The sequence below is a fragment of the Nannospalax galili genome, unplaced genomic scaffold (genome assembly GCF_000622305.1).
Source record: "Nannospalax galili isolate Female #2095 unplaced genomic scaffold, S.galili_v1.0 scaffold938, whole genome shotgun sequence".
Lineage (NCBI taxonomy): Eukaryota > Metazoa > Chordata > Mammalia > Rodentia > Spalacidae > Nannospalax > Nannospalax galili.
The window spans coordinates 345,540-358,855 of NW_008340652.1; the positions used below are offsets into that span (position 1 = coordinate 345,540).

A 13,316-nucleotide genomic window follows, 5' to 3' on the forward strand; every position below is an offset into this window, starting at 1 on the left:
AACCATCCATTCAACAAAGATTGTGTGTTAGTCCCAGTTCTAGGAGTCTGAGATAACCATTAGGAAATGAATTCACCAAGAAACCCTGGAAACCACCCTTCCAGGCTGCAGAGCAATTCAAACAACTATCCTTAAGACGGTCTCACATCGGGCCAGCATCCTCATCCAGTTTCTCCCCACAGAGTCAGGCTGAGCAAAGCGTATCCTTAAAATCACCATTTCTCTTACAGTACTGTACCTGTATTTCCACCTGTTCAGTTACAGATCTCTTTCCGTACTATAAGGAAACCCTGAGCCATCTCCTGAGCAGACCAAAGGGGGTCTGGCTCAGCAGTGATCCACCTGCTCCATTGTTTCCCAACAAGACAATCTGGGAAATACCATAACCTTTGGCAGTTTGTTTCATAGTTAGATTCTTTTCTGGGGGTCTAACCTAATGCCACTATTGGTCTTGGAGGTACAGGGGCTGGCAGGGATGATCAGTAAAGTAATTCAAGTTGTGCCTGCGATTTGGGACACTAAATCTTTTCTAGGTCTCCCACGCACATATAAGGCAAAAACAGCCTCCTTTCTGGCCATCAATGGATCAGCTCAAACTCACTTGAGAACACACACACACACACACACACACACACACACACACACACACTCCAAGCATGCCATGCACATTCATTCAGAGTCACAACCATTAGTCACAACTATTATGGCGGGAAGTAAGGTACACACAGCCTGCCTAGCTCTCCAGTCCAGCAGGTTTGTTCCCCTTTGTTCTTCCCCCTGTGGTGAGACTGTATTCTTGTTGGCACATAAGGGATAACTGGACCCCTTACAGAGCCACAAAGCCATGCACTCACCCTAATGCACAGCACTTCATCTCCAAAAACCTAGCGGACACTTCCATTATTTTCTTCTGTACATTTTAGGTCAGGTCACATTCTTGAGATCTTTTCTACTGAGGTCTAAATAAACCCTGGGGGCTTTGCTCATCCAGTTACGCAAGGAATGAAAGACTCATTTGCTGGATCACTCTGACGAATATAAATGTATATGAAAAGAAAAGCTGTAGGCCTGGAGGAGCTCATTAAGGGGCAGTCCAGACAAATGCTGCACAGTCCTCCAGAGGTCACTTCTGGGCCTGCAGGGTCAACTCTGCCCCAAGAACTATTAGCGCAGCTGCAACCTGCCCTAGGGGCTTCTGCCTCTTGGCCAAACACAAGTCTAAAGACCAGTGGGTAGCAGTCGAGCCTGACTCAACACTGGACTGGATCCCACCCCAGCCTGCAGATGTCTGCTTACAGCTGCTACTTAGCTGACCACAGACCTATGTGACAGATTGCTCCTGTGGGTGTATGCCCATTGCTGAGTAAACCTACTCTCAAACCCTAAGCTCAAGCCCGCAAATCAAGGACAGCAGGAGGCCTGCAGGTTTGTACTCTGTGGCCATTTTCAAAATCTCTAGAAAATTCTTGCCCCCAGCTATTTTTATGTTGAGATACTAGCCAAAGAGAACTAAAGCAGAGCCCCACCCTGAGGTATAGAGTCAGGCAATACGCTTTATGCCCGGGGTGAAAAGATGTACAAATAGTGTTTCCAAGGCAGCAGTGAGCAAACTCAAAACATTTCACGATTTCCAGGTTCTGTGTTGACCAAACCCTCTAAAGGAGATAAGAGCCCTGTTTACCTCACTTTAGGCAGTCTGTAATTGGAGGTGGGGGGATGCTTTTGCACTTCTGGACTTTGCTCTTCTAGGCGCTCTCTCCCCCTATGCAGAGGAAGACTGAAGGCTTGGGAGGATGGCCAAGTACTGACTGTGGGCAGCTGGCCTGAAGCCCAGCACACAGTTGATTTCTACAAGGCCATAGTCAACAGAGATCAGGCTGGGGCCTCAAATGACAGAGCTGGGAGCTCTAGCCAGATGATACAAAGAAGTGACCTTTCCCTACAAGAAGGTTGCCCTGTCCAAAGCCAGGAAGGTGGTCTTATATTTCCAGAGGGGTATGAACAAGACTTGGCAGAAGAATACTAGGAAATAAACACTGATTAGGAAAGTTGAGCTGAATGTACTTCAAGGTTTCACCTGCTCCATGAGGCCTGAGTTCTGAGACTGTGCAGAAGATGTGCTACTTAGAGTCAGAGAGGGTCACCACAGCATCAAAGACTCATGCCCTTGCAGGGCCTTCCTGAGCAACTTTTATCCTGGGGCTTTGAAGGGAGAACAATAATTCCATGCTTAACCCAAAACATCTTGTGGTGGGACTGTGGGCTTTGAACACTTCCCCAGGCTCCTGGGGGGTTTCTGGGACTGGGGAGAGGGCAGCACAGGCCTGCCTACCACCTGTCTCAGCCCTGGCTACAGTCCTTTGTCAGAGGGAATAAGGAACAACTGGCATTTGGGACAATTTGATTTGACTTCCAGTCACTTGGAATCATCTATAATAGCTGTGACTTAGTGGGAGTCTGTGGAGAAATGAGATCAAAGCTAACTTGATATCTTTTCAAGAAATCTTATCACAGGACCAGCAACATTTCAAATGAAATATTTTCTAAAGGAAGCCTCTTCCCATTTTCCAGGTCCTGGATCAACTAAAAGTTTAGATAGTTTAAAGAGTTCACTAGTCACCTGGATTCACTAGTTAACCAGGTTAAACTACTCTGGGTCTCAATTTTCTCATCTGCTAAATAAAGGTCATACAATTTAGAACAGCGCGTGCATGTATGTGTGTGTGTTCACATATGTTAGTGTTCTATCTTGGCTTAGATTCCTCCATCATCCAGCAAGACAGTAAGTATATTTGGGTCCACTGAATCAGTCATCAAACCACCAGCTCTGGTTTGAAAATAAGCAGAGAAAGGCGCCCTGCCTGCTGGGATACCAGGACTGCTAACTCCTGCAGAGGATCAAAGCTCCTGGACCACAGACCTCAAAGCAGTGTTCTAGCAGGAGGTGGTGATGCTAAAGCTAAGTGATCTCTTGGAAAGGACACTACGAAGAAGGTTCTCTCCTCTCTCTCTCTCTCTCTCTCTCTCTCTCTCTCTCTCTCTCCCTTCTCTTTCTCTCTCTCAAGTTGCTTTTCAGAACACAACCATATCTACTTGCTATTCTTAGCTCTGAGCTCAGAGCCTGGCATAAGGTAGTTGCTCAATGAAGAAATGATGAAGGAACAAAAATTCATCAAAGCTACTAAAGTCACACTGACAATATTTTGAAAATGTGGCAGTCCCTGTTCCACTTACTCCTCAGATCCTCCATCCAAGTGAATGTTTAGTTAGTCACTAAAATATCTCTCCAGCTTTACATTGGAGAGAGCAGGAGCTCAGAAGGAAAGTGGCAAGGATTTTAAATTTTGTTCCTAAGAGGCTATGTGACCTTAGGCAGCTACCAGTCTCTCTGAATCTCAGTTTTCCATCTTTTAAATGATGAGTTTGTATTGAATGACTTTGGGTGTCTCTGCCACTTGTGGTAATGTATTAAAAATAAAACCAGGGACTGTAGAGATGGCTCAGTGGTTGAGAGCACTGTTTGCTCTTGGAGAGGATCCAGGTTGGGTTCCCAGCACTCATATGGTGGCTAACAATCGTCCATAATTCCAGGTCTAGGAGATCCAACACCCTCTTCTGGTCTCTGAAGGCATTGCATGACACAGGTGCAAAGTTCCAAAGACAGCAGAAAACTTTCATGCTCTGAGCACTGGTGAAATGATTTGGTTATAAGGGTTCCTCCTTTCATAGAATTATTCCAGGATTCATGTGCAAGGGTGGTGACTTCACACACCATAATGGCACTGGTGGCAAGTCGATCTTGGGGAAAAATTCGAAGATGAGAACTTAATCCTGAAGCATACAGGTCCTGGTATCTTGTCCATGGCAAATGCTGGACCAAACATAGTTCCCAGTTTTTCATCTGCACTGCCAAGGCTGAGTGGTTGGATGGCAAACACATGGTCTTTGGGAGGGTGAAAGAAGGCATGAGCATTGTAGAAGTCACAGAGCGCTTTGGGTCCAGGAATGGCGAGACCAGCAAGAAGATCACTGTTGCCTACTGTGGACAGCTCTGATACCTTTGACTTGTGTGCATCTTAACCACCAGAACATTCCTTTTGTAGCTCAGAAGAGCACCCTCCACCCCACCTGCTTGCAATATCCCTTAATGTTTGTGCTCTCGCTGTAGTTCTTTAGGTTCCATATTCTCCTTATTCCCCTCCAAGTCTAGCTGGACTACAGAGATAAGTTTATGATTATGAATAAAAACTAAACAGGAAAAAATAAAACCAATGATATCTTATAGGAAAAAAAAACTATTATGATAATAGCCTTTACTTTTAAGTTGTCAAAGTCTACCTCCCTAATCTTTGTTTTCTTAAATACCCATTTTAGTTTTCCAAGAAGCAGTTGCAAAGGCCTAGGATGACTCCAGAACACCTTTAAAAATCTGATACACTCTTGGGGCTGGAGAGATGGCTCAGCAGTTAAGAACACTGGTTGTTCTTGCAGAAGACCTGGGTTCAGATCCCAGCACCCACATGGCAGCTAACAACTGTCCATAACTCCAATTCCAGGGGATCCGATGGCCTCTTCTGTCCTCCACAGGCATTGCATGACACAGGTGTACTTAACTACATGCAGGCACTATACTCATACACATAAAATAAAAATAACAAATATTTAAAAATCTGATATACTCGTGTCCTATTAGGGAGACCTGACCTCAAACCAGAAGAGTCCAAGGACGAATAGCATGGGGATACCTGTGCATGACTGTTCCCTGAGCCCCTGAAGCACACCAGAAAATTCACTGCCCTATAGCCTTTCAAAGAATTCTTGACATACCCCCTACCCCACCACCTTTACCTGAGCTTTGCTGCAGAGTAGCAGGAAACAACGACCAGCAGGACTAGACAGCACATGTGGTTTGTAAGGTCCCCTTCTTAACGCACAACCACCAACCTCTGTGGTCCCAGAGACAAAGCAGGTAGATTTCCTCAGGATTAGGAATGACTCTACCAGTAGTCAGCCCATTACACCAGGTGCAAGACAAGGGATTCCCCAGGGATTCCAACCTTTTGGTAGATTGATGTGATGTTTTCATCTACAAATGTGTTTGGCCCCATTCGTAGCTATCCTGGGACTCATGCAAAGATAAGATAACCCAAAGGCCACTGGTTGAATACACATGCAAGTAGAAAGATGTTCCCATTCCAGACTCTAGCCTCAGGCTCCCCTTAGGCATGAAATGCTGTCTCCCTAAGACAGAGACCAGTACTTTGTGTACTAAAGAAAGGCCTCGGCCCACAGAGACCAAAGCCCTTGAGTCGAAAAAGGAAAGTCATCCCATCTCTGACAAGATACCCTGGTTGTCAGCAAACTTACTCTGACATGGAAGAATCTTCAGGTTTGGCCCTAAAGAGCTGGAAAATGACTGGTTTCAACAAAAGGAACTCTGGAGATGTCACTTAATGCTCTCCAACAAGCTAGGGCAATCCCTTAAAGGGGGCAGGGTAGAAGGTTCCTGTGAGAACCATACTTGTAAGGCCATTATCTACCAAGTGTGCCATAAGTTGTCCAACTGGCAGAAAGAGCCCTCCCCTGCCAGCAACAGCAGTGCAGCAGGGACTAGAGAAGTGAGGTCCCCAGCTGGTGTCATCCCACTCCCCAAGGTCACTTCAGGTCTGGTGGTGCCAAGCAATAGAAAGAAGCAGCTGCAGATTAGGGCCAGGAAAAAAAAGGGGAGGTGACACCACAAATCCCAGATGGGGCCCAGGAGTCCTTAGGAACCACCCACAGATCTGCAAACAAGTCAGTTTGCCATGTAGGCATCTGGGGTCAAAGATGCCTCCATGTTATGGATTACAGTATTCCTTTCTGTGAACAAAACTGGGTACACAGCTTCTTGACCCTGTGCAATAGGAAAACACAGAGCTCCTTGTTCAAAAACTATTAAGAAAGTTAAGATAGCATCAGCACTGAGGTAAACCAAGCACACAGCTCTCTGACCACATGCCTAGGAATCCAGCCCTGTCTGTGGGGGTTTTATGATCCTTTGTAAGTCATTCCCATGTGAGTTTTGCCTAATGGTTTGAGAACAGATTAATCATAAACATGACCTCCAACCTGTGAAGGAAAAGGGGTAGGGAAAGACAGAAGAGGAGGAGAGGGAGGAGGAGGACTACAACAACTCAAATTTTTCCATTCCACAAACATCAATCAAGCATCTTTGAATACATCAGTGAGCCAAGCCTCATCTATATGGTAATTATATTCTAGTCACATGACTAAAGTATCTTTCTTCCATCCTTCCCCAAAGTCTTTCAAAGACCAGCAGACCTACAGGTGGTTCTTCTATGAATCAACAGAGCCCTACAGTTTAATACTAAATTGTTCTTGGAGTTTCTTTCAGATGTCTTTGCCTCTACCCCAGGGCCCCAAGGGTATGGTCTTACATGAAAAGTCTTCATTTAGCCCATCATTCAACAAGTATATACTAGGCTAAGGTCTAGATCCTGGGGATACAAATGATGTGAGACACAATATTGCAGGAGGTTTTGTGGATGACAGACACATATCAATGAATGACTACACTAAAGAAAGCTGGGAGAAAGCAGGGAGGAACAATGTATCCTAAGCAGAAGAGGGAGACAGAGGTCAGGAAAGGCAGGCAATATTTGCATCCTGCTTTGAAATCTCAGTAGGAAAAATTCAACATTGTCCCTCCAGAGAGAACCCCTGAGAGCTCTAGGCCCCTCCTCCCACAGAGGAGCCTGCTGTCCCCCAACACCTGGAACCACCTGCATCAAGTCCTGTCTTGAGAGCCCCAACCATCTGATACTTGAATTCTCCTCACAGTCCTTCAGACCTGGCTCCTCCAGCAGTGATGTGAACCTGCCCTGTTCAGGGGCAGAGAGCTCGTTTCCTCTTGGTATATTCTGATTCCTACAACACTTTTCCTTCTTTTGATTGGAAATCTGCCACCTTGAACTTGTGTCAGTTGTGTCTTTAAGCCCCACAGAAACTTGACTGATGAACTAATTCATTCACCAAATGTTCACTATACACATTTTTCCAAGGTCCAGGCAACATGCTGGACAGTGATTCTCTCTGAGGTTCACAAGTCTGAGGGTAGATTTTGGAGCATAATGAATCAGCAGTCAGTCAAGGTGCTTGGAAAACTCTTAGAACCCTGGCCCATTGCTGTGGGTTAGATGTTTTTAGAGTGTTCCCCCAAGGGTTCATGTTTGAAATTTAATCTCCATTGTAAGGTATTAAGAAGGTAGGAACTTAAGCCAACTGTACTACTTAGAAGGGCCCTTACAGGTGAATAGGATTAATTAGATAAGGTCATCAGCATAAGTCACTGAATTACTAGTGGCTTTAGATGAAGAGGAAGGAAGATCCAAAGATTTATACACACACACACACACACGTGTGTGTGTGTGTGTCTGTGTGTGTCTGTGTGTCTGTGCTCCTATTTCTTGCCATGATATCCTGTACCTCCTTGGGACTACAAAGTCATCTGTGTACTTGCCTTCTGGCCTTAAACCTCCAGAACCAAGGGCCTCTTTGTTTTATAACTTATCCAGGCTACAGTATTATGTTATTAGCAACAGAAAATGGACTAACATAACTAGTCGCCCCAGTCTTGAAAAGCTTTCCATAGGAAGTGATATTTGTCCCAAGTCCTGAAGTAGCAGAAGCAGAACCTCCCCACCAGCACTTCAGGCCCCAGAGCCCCAAAGAAGCAGATTCTACACATAGAGGGACTCTTGCCTTCTAGTTTTTATATTTATTTCCAAGAAAAAAAAAATACCAGAAGATTCTTATTATGGTAGCCCTGATCCCTGTTCTGTCTTTGAGATCCCCAGGCATTCAGAAGACACTGCCACAAAGAGCTCCCAGGCATGGTGGAAGTTAGGAGGGAGCTCTGCTGTTCCCTTGCACACAGGCCTAATACAGTATTCAACACACTCATGGGACTAACCAGAGAGGCTAGGGTAATTGCCCCAGCATGGCTCCCCAGCAAGCTTTGCTATGAAGGACTGGGGATGCCAGTTAGGAGAAACATAGAAAGACCCAAAGATCTTCACTTTAGGAAGCAGGTGAGGGAAGGTGTCCTTAGGCCTTCTTCTCCACCAGAGCAGTAGAAACCAGGGAGGACACGTTCCACTAAGATGAGCTTTGTCTCTTGGAAGACTCACACTGTGGATAGGAAGAGGTGGGGATCCCCTGAAAAAGAGCTCACAGGTGTGCTGGCCATGAGCTCTCAGCTCATCCTGCTTCTCTCATTCCAAGCACTGTGCCCATGAAACCTAGCATTCTTCACATACTGGGACAAGTCATTAGATAGACAACAGATAGCAGAAGCCATCCTAGCTGCCAGGGTGCCAGAGTCCAGATGGAAGCTGAATCAAAGCTCATGTGAAGGTCTTTAGCCTGTCCACCCTTAGGAGGAAGCTACATTGTCTCATTAGGGCCCAAACCCATTCTTGGTGGTCCCAATCTGGCCTCTAGGCCTCTAATTTCCTGGACTACCAGATCTGATGGCCTCATCCACTATCTCCAAGAAGCAAGTTCATACCTAATTAGTTTAAGTTCTACCTCTTTAAGCTCAAATGACGTTTTGACTCTTGGCCTAGTGAAGGAGGAACCCGGCCAATCACAGTAAAATTTGAAGATGATGAGTCAGAAGCTGGCTCAGAGATCCTTCCCAGACGCTTGCTTCCAGACCAAGCCTGAGGTCAGACTTGGTGCTTCAAAACACAGGGAGTGACTGACTGACCTCACCATCCACAACACAACCTCCCTACCTCATGAGACCACAGACCCAGGAGACTGACCCAAATTCCTTTGAACTTGGACTCAGGCACAGCTGAATTGATTCAAGAGGTTGCCTCAAAGTCACTTAGGGAAAAAAAATCTGTTAGGTGAAAGGACCAGTTAAGTATCCTGACAGCGATAGGCCCTCCCCATAACACTGCCCAAATCTCAAGGTCAGACATTACCAAGAAATCAAGTTCAAGGGCGATTTTCTAAAAAAACTGAAACTGTGGCTATTGTGGACATGGAAGCTTTGTTTCAAGCAAGAATGTCTACCCTGCACCCCTACTTGGTATATTAGCCCTGGGTAATGATATTTTTTTCAGTCTTCCCTGATAAGAAAGAAAAAAATTAATGGAGCTAACCCTGTATAAAGGACTTTCCTCCAGACTGTCTACTCCTGAAGTCTAATGAAGCTTGGCTTCTCCCTCTGTGCTAAGGGACCAAGTCTGCCCAGCCATGAAGCAATTACCAAGCTCTCTTGCCATGGGCTTGGTGAACTCCTACAGAAAGAGAGCCCTGGCTCTCTCTCAGACCCGTGGTTAATGACCAAGCCTCCTCACTTGTTTCCCACTTTATAGTCAAGTCTGAGGATTTTCCTGTGCTCCAAAGAGGCAGAGATTTGCTTTCTGTTTGTAGATGTAGCCGCTATGTTCTGTGCCTAGTGCATATGGGTCGTGCACACACAGGATTAATGACTAGATCTTTTTAGTGCATAATTCTGGATCACTTTAGGGTGGTCAGTATTTTTCCCAGCACAAACTTCACCTGGGAAAGTTGTTACCAACTCTCCTTCCATCTGTGACTATGTCATCCAGGTGGGGCTGGACAGAGCCTCTGCAGCTTTGTGCTCTAGCAAGCCTGCTCCCCTTATGAATCAACGAGTCAATAGACTGGTACAGAGCCAGTCCAGCTTCTGCTGAGAACTCATGTGCATCATGCCCTTAGGAAGAAAACTTGCTGGTCCCTAGACCCTCCTACTGCACACTGAAGGGACTCAGTTTCTGCTTCTACTTCCTCTGGGACCTGAGTGGTAGGCACTATTTGCCTGCATAAGCCGGCACCTGTCAATTTCATTCTGTGCAAGTCTCAGAGTCTCCAGTTTATCAAAGGATCTGATCAAGGTAGGATTCAGAGACTGAGCACTTACTAAGCAGCCACTATATGCTAACTCCTGCATCAGATGCTGAAGTTGCAAAATAATGAGCTTGATATGATTCCCTGAAGAGCTTATAAAAAGGTCTTCTATCAACAAGAGACTTGTCTTTATGATACACTCACGGATTCAGCAAAATGTATTCACTTTGTGCTTAAGGTACTGAGATGAACGCACTCAAGAGCAGATACTCAAGATTTGTTGAGGACTTAGAATGAACTAGGCACTGTGCCAAATACTTGGCTTGATCTTGTTTACTCTTTGAAGTTATTTTGTAAATAGTGACTGAAGCAGTAGCATGAAAAAATAGTGACCCTTGGGGATGGAGAGATGGCTCAGTGGTTAAGAGCCCTTGCTAAACAGGCATGAGGACCAGAGTTTGAATCTCAGTACCCACATAAGACATCAGGTATGGTCCCACACATGCCTATAACCCCAGCACTGAGGGAGGATCTCTGGGGGGTGCTGGTTGCAGTCTACCTAAAACCATGAGGCCCAGGTTGAGTGAGAGACCCTGACTCAAAGGAATAAGGTGGAGAGTAATAGAGGAAGACACTCCACACCAAATACCTTCCTCTGACCTCTGTGCCCACCTGTGCTCAGAGGCACACATGCACGCATGCACGCACACACACACACACACACACACACACACACACACGTACACACTTCTCTCACAAATACAATTGGCCCAAGAAAGCCCAGGTAGTGATAGAGCAGGGCTTCTGCCAATGAGCCTTGTTTTTCCCACATTATCAATGCAGTGCAGTGGGGTGCACATGATGACAGAGGAAGGGAGACACCACCACAACCCCCCACACACTCCTGCTCCACTCTTCTGCCTTTCACTTGAGACTCCCATCAAAGTCCATGAACCTGGATCTCTTCCATCACCACCTGAAGATGAGAGTGTTTGTGCCTTTGGCTGCTGCTGCCTCAGGCCTCAACACTGTGCACACGAACGTGCTGGGCATTCTGAATTCTCTTTGTTCACTGCTGTGATAGTTCAACCAGTTGGTCACTATGTCATTGAAAGAGGTCAGACTGTTATCAACCTAGGAGAAAACTCCTAGCTTACTGAGACTAATTGGTACTTTTCCCCTCTGAGTTGTTTGTACATTCATTGCATTTTGTCTTTCTTTATTCTTTCATTATTTGGTAGGTAGCTGACTGTATATTCTCTAACTCCCACCATCATTTGTAAAGTCGAGACTTTGAACAGTTTTTCCCCTGGCACAGTTAAAGCCACCTCAGAGAAGCCAGGCTCGAGTTATCATGTGCATTTAGACTGGGTCTCCATTTGGCCTACAATCCTATACAACCTTGGAAGAAATCTGCAGTCACAAGACTGCAGAATCTAAAGAAAGGGAGATGTGTGGCTCTTTCCATTTACAGAGTCTGCCTGGGTATGTGGTCACATATCCGAATCTTCCATATTTGGCCGTTACTGAAGAGTGTATATATTACAACTGATTTTTTTAGAACTCATGTAAATAATACTTTTATACTGTCAGAGTCCCATTTAAAACTTCTCTACCATTAAAATAGCAAATGTGTTCTTACATTCCTTTGAGGCACCTCTAGAAAGTTTTAATTGTTTGTCCAGTGATCAGATAAGTTCTGGACAAAGTGAAATCAATCATTGACAAGAAGTTGCTTCTTACAACATTTAGTTCTTACCTTTTCAGGACTGCAGAGAAAACTCTAAATAGCAGTTGAAGAGCAGAGTTAACACAGTCATAAAAGCCAGAGGCCCACTTCAACAGCCCTCAGGACTGCACTTTGAGTTTTTGACTTCTGCCATGAACAATATGGGTTAGTCATACTAAGCTTCTAACCAAGAACCCAAATCTTTTTTCCATCTTCTCTGACACTTGAAGCTTAGCCCACAGTGTTATAGTACAGCATATTCAGCCACCCAGGTGGTTCTGTGGCCCTTGGCCCTGTAAATGCACTGCTGCTGTCTGTCCCAGAATCTCTGGCACCAATTCCCCAGGAACCTTGTTGGGTTTAGCACATTGTGAACTTTTACTAGAGGTGGGGTACAGAAAAGGCCTTTTCTCCATTGGTACTGTCAGTACACAAAGCCTGGCCTTAATGGAGAGTTTACTTTACTTACTGAAGACATAGCTCAATGGTAGAACACATGCATAAGGCCCTGTGTTCAATCATCTCTACTACTACTACTACTACTATTACTACTGCTACTACTACTACTACTACTACTACTACTACTACTACTGCTCTACTAATAATAATTTTGGGGCTGGAGAGATGTCTCAGGGGGTTAAGAGCACTGGCTGCTCTTGCAGAGGACCTGGGTTCGATTCCCAGCACCTACTACTACTACTACTACTACTACTACTAATAATAATAATAATAATAATAATAATAATAGGGCTGGGGAGATGTCATTAAAGTGCTTTCTGTGCAAACATGAGGACCTAAATTCAAGCTCCAGAACCAATGTAAAAAAGCCCGTTGTAGTGGCACATGCTTGTAATCTCAACGCTGGAGAGATAGAAAAGAAGTGGATTCCTGGGGCTCCCTAACCAGCCAACCAAGCCTACTTGGTGAGTTCCAGACCAGTGAGAGACCCTGCCTCTAAAAACAAAGTAGACAGTGCGTGAGGAGTGACACCTGAGGTTGATCTCTGGCCTCCACATGCACCTGCATATGCACACATGAACATGAGCATGCCATATACACATAGGAAAAAGGGGGAAAATATTAAGAAAACTTTCTCAACTTCTCTGGACTCAAGAATCCTGCACATATCCCCTTTATTGCTCAAGTAGCTGTTCCAAACCTTGCTCATCACCTTTTAGGGGTTGGTGCTTCCTAAATTTCTGTCCTTTCATGTCAAGCACCATAATGGGCATCAGGGCATCAGGTACACTGTGGTAAACAAGCAGAAAAGCTTATGATCTAGCTTGCAGTCTCCTCTCATCTAGACTATTACATCCCTTCCCCAAGGCTTCAGTAAGCACCTGTGCCTTAACAGCTTCCCTTGCCCTCAGTTGCCTTGGAGAGCTATACAGTTGGGCCAATGTCACTTAAGAATCCTGACTTGTGGGGCTAGAGAGATAGATCAGCAGTTAAGAGCATTGACTGCTCTTGCAGAGGACCCAGGTTCGACTCCCCAGCACTCACATGGCGGCTAACAACCATCCTTAACTCCAGTTCCAGGAAATCTGACACCTTCTTCTGACTTCTGCAGGCATTGCACGACACGGGTGCACTTATACACATACAGACAATATAGTCATACACATAATATAAAAATAATAAATAAAATATTTTTAAAGGGGCTGGAGAGATGGCTCAGCAGTTAAGAACACTGGTTGTTCTT

The 13,316-nt window shown here is 45.2% G+C and overlaps 1 pseudogene; it reads left to right on the plus strand.

The window, feature by feature from the left end:
- The first annotated feature begins 1,793 nt into the window (after positions 1-1,793).
- Positions 1,794-4,064, plus strand: LOC108490989 (annotated as a pseudogene).
- The last annotated feature ends 9,252 nt before the right edge of the window (positions 4,065-13,316 follow it).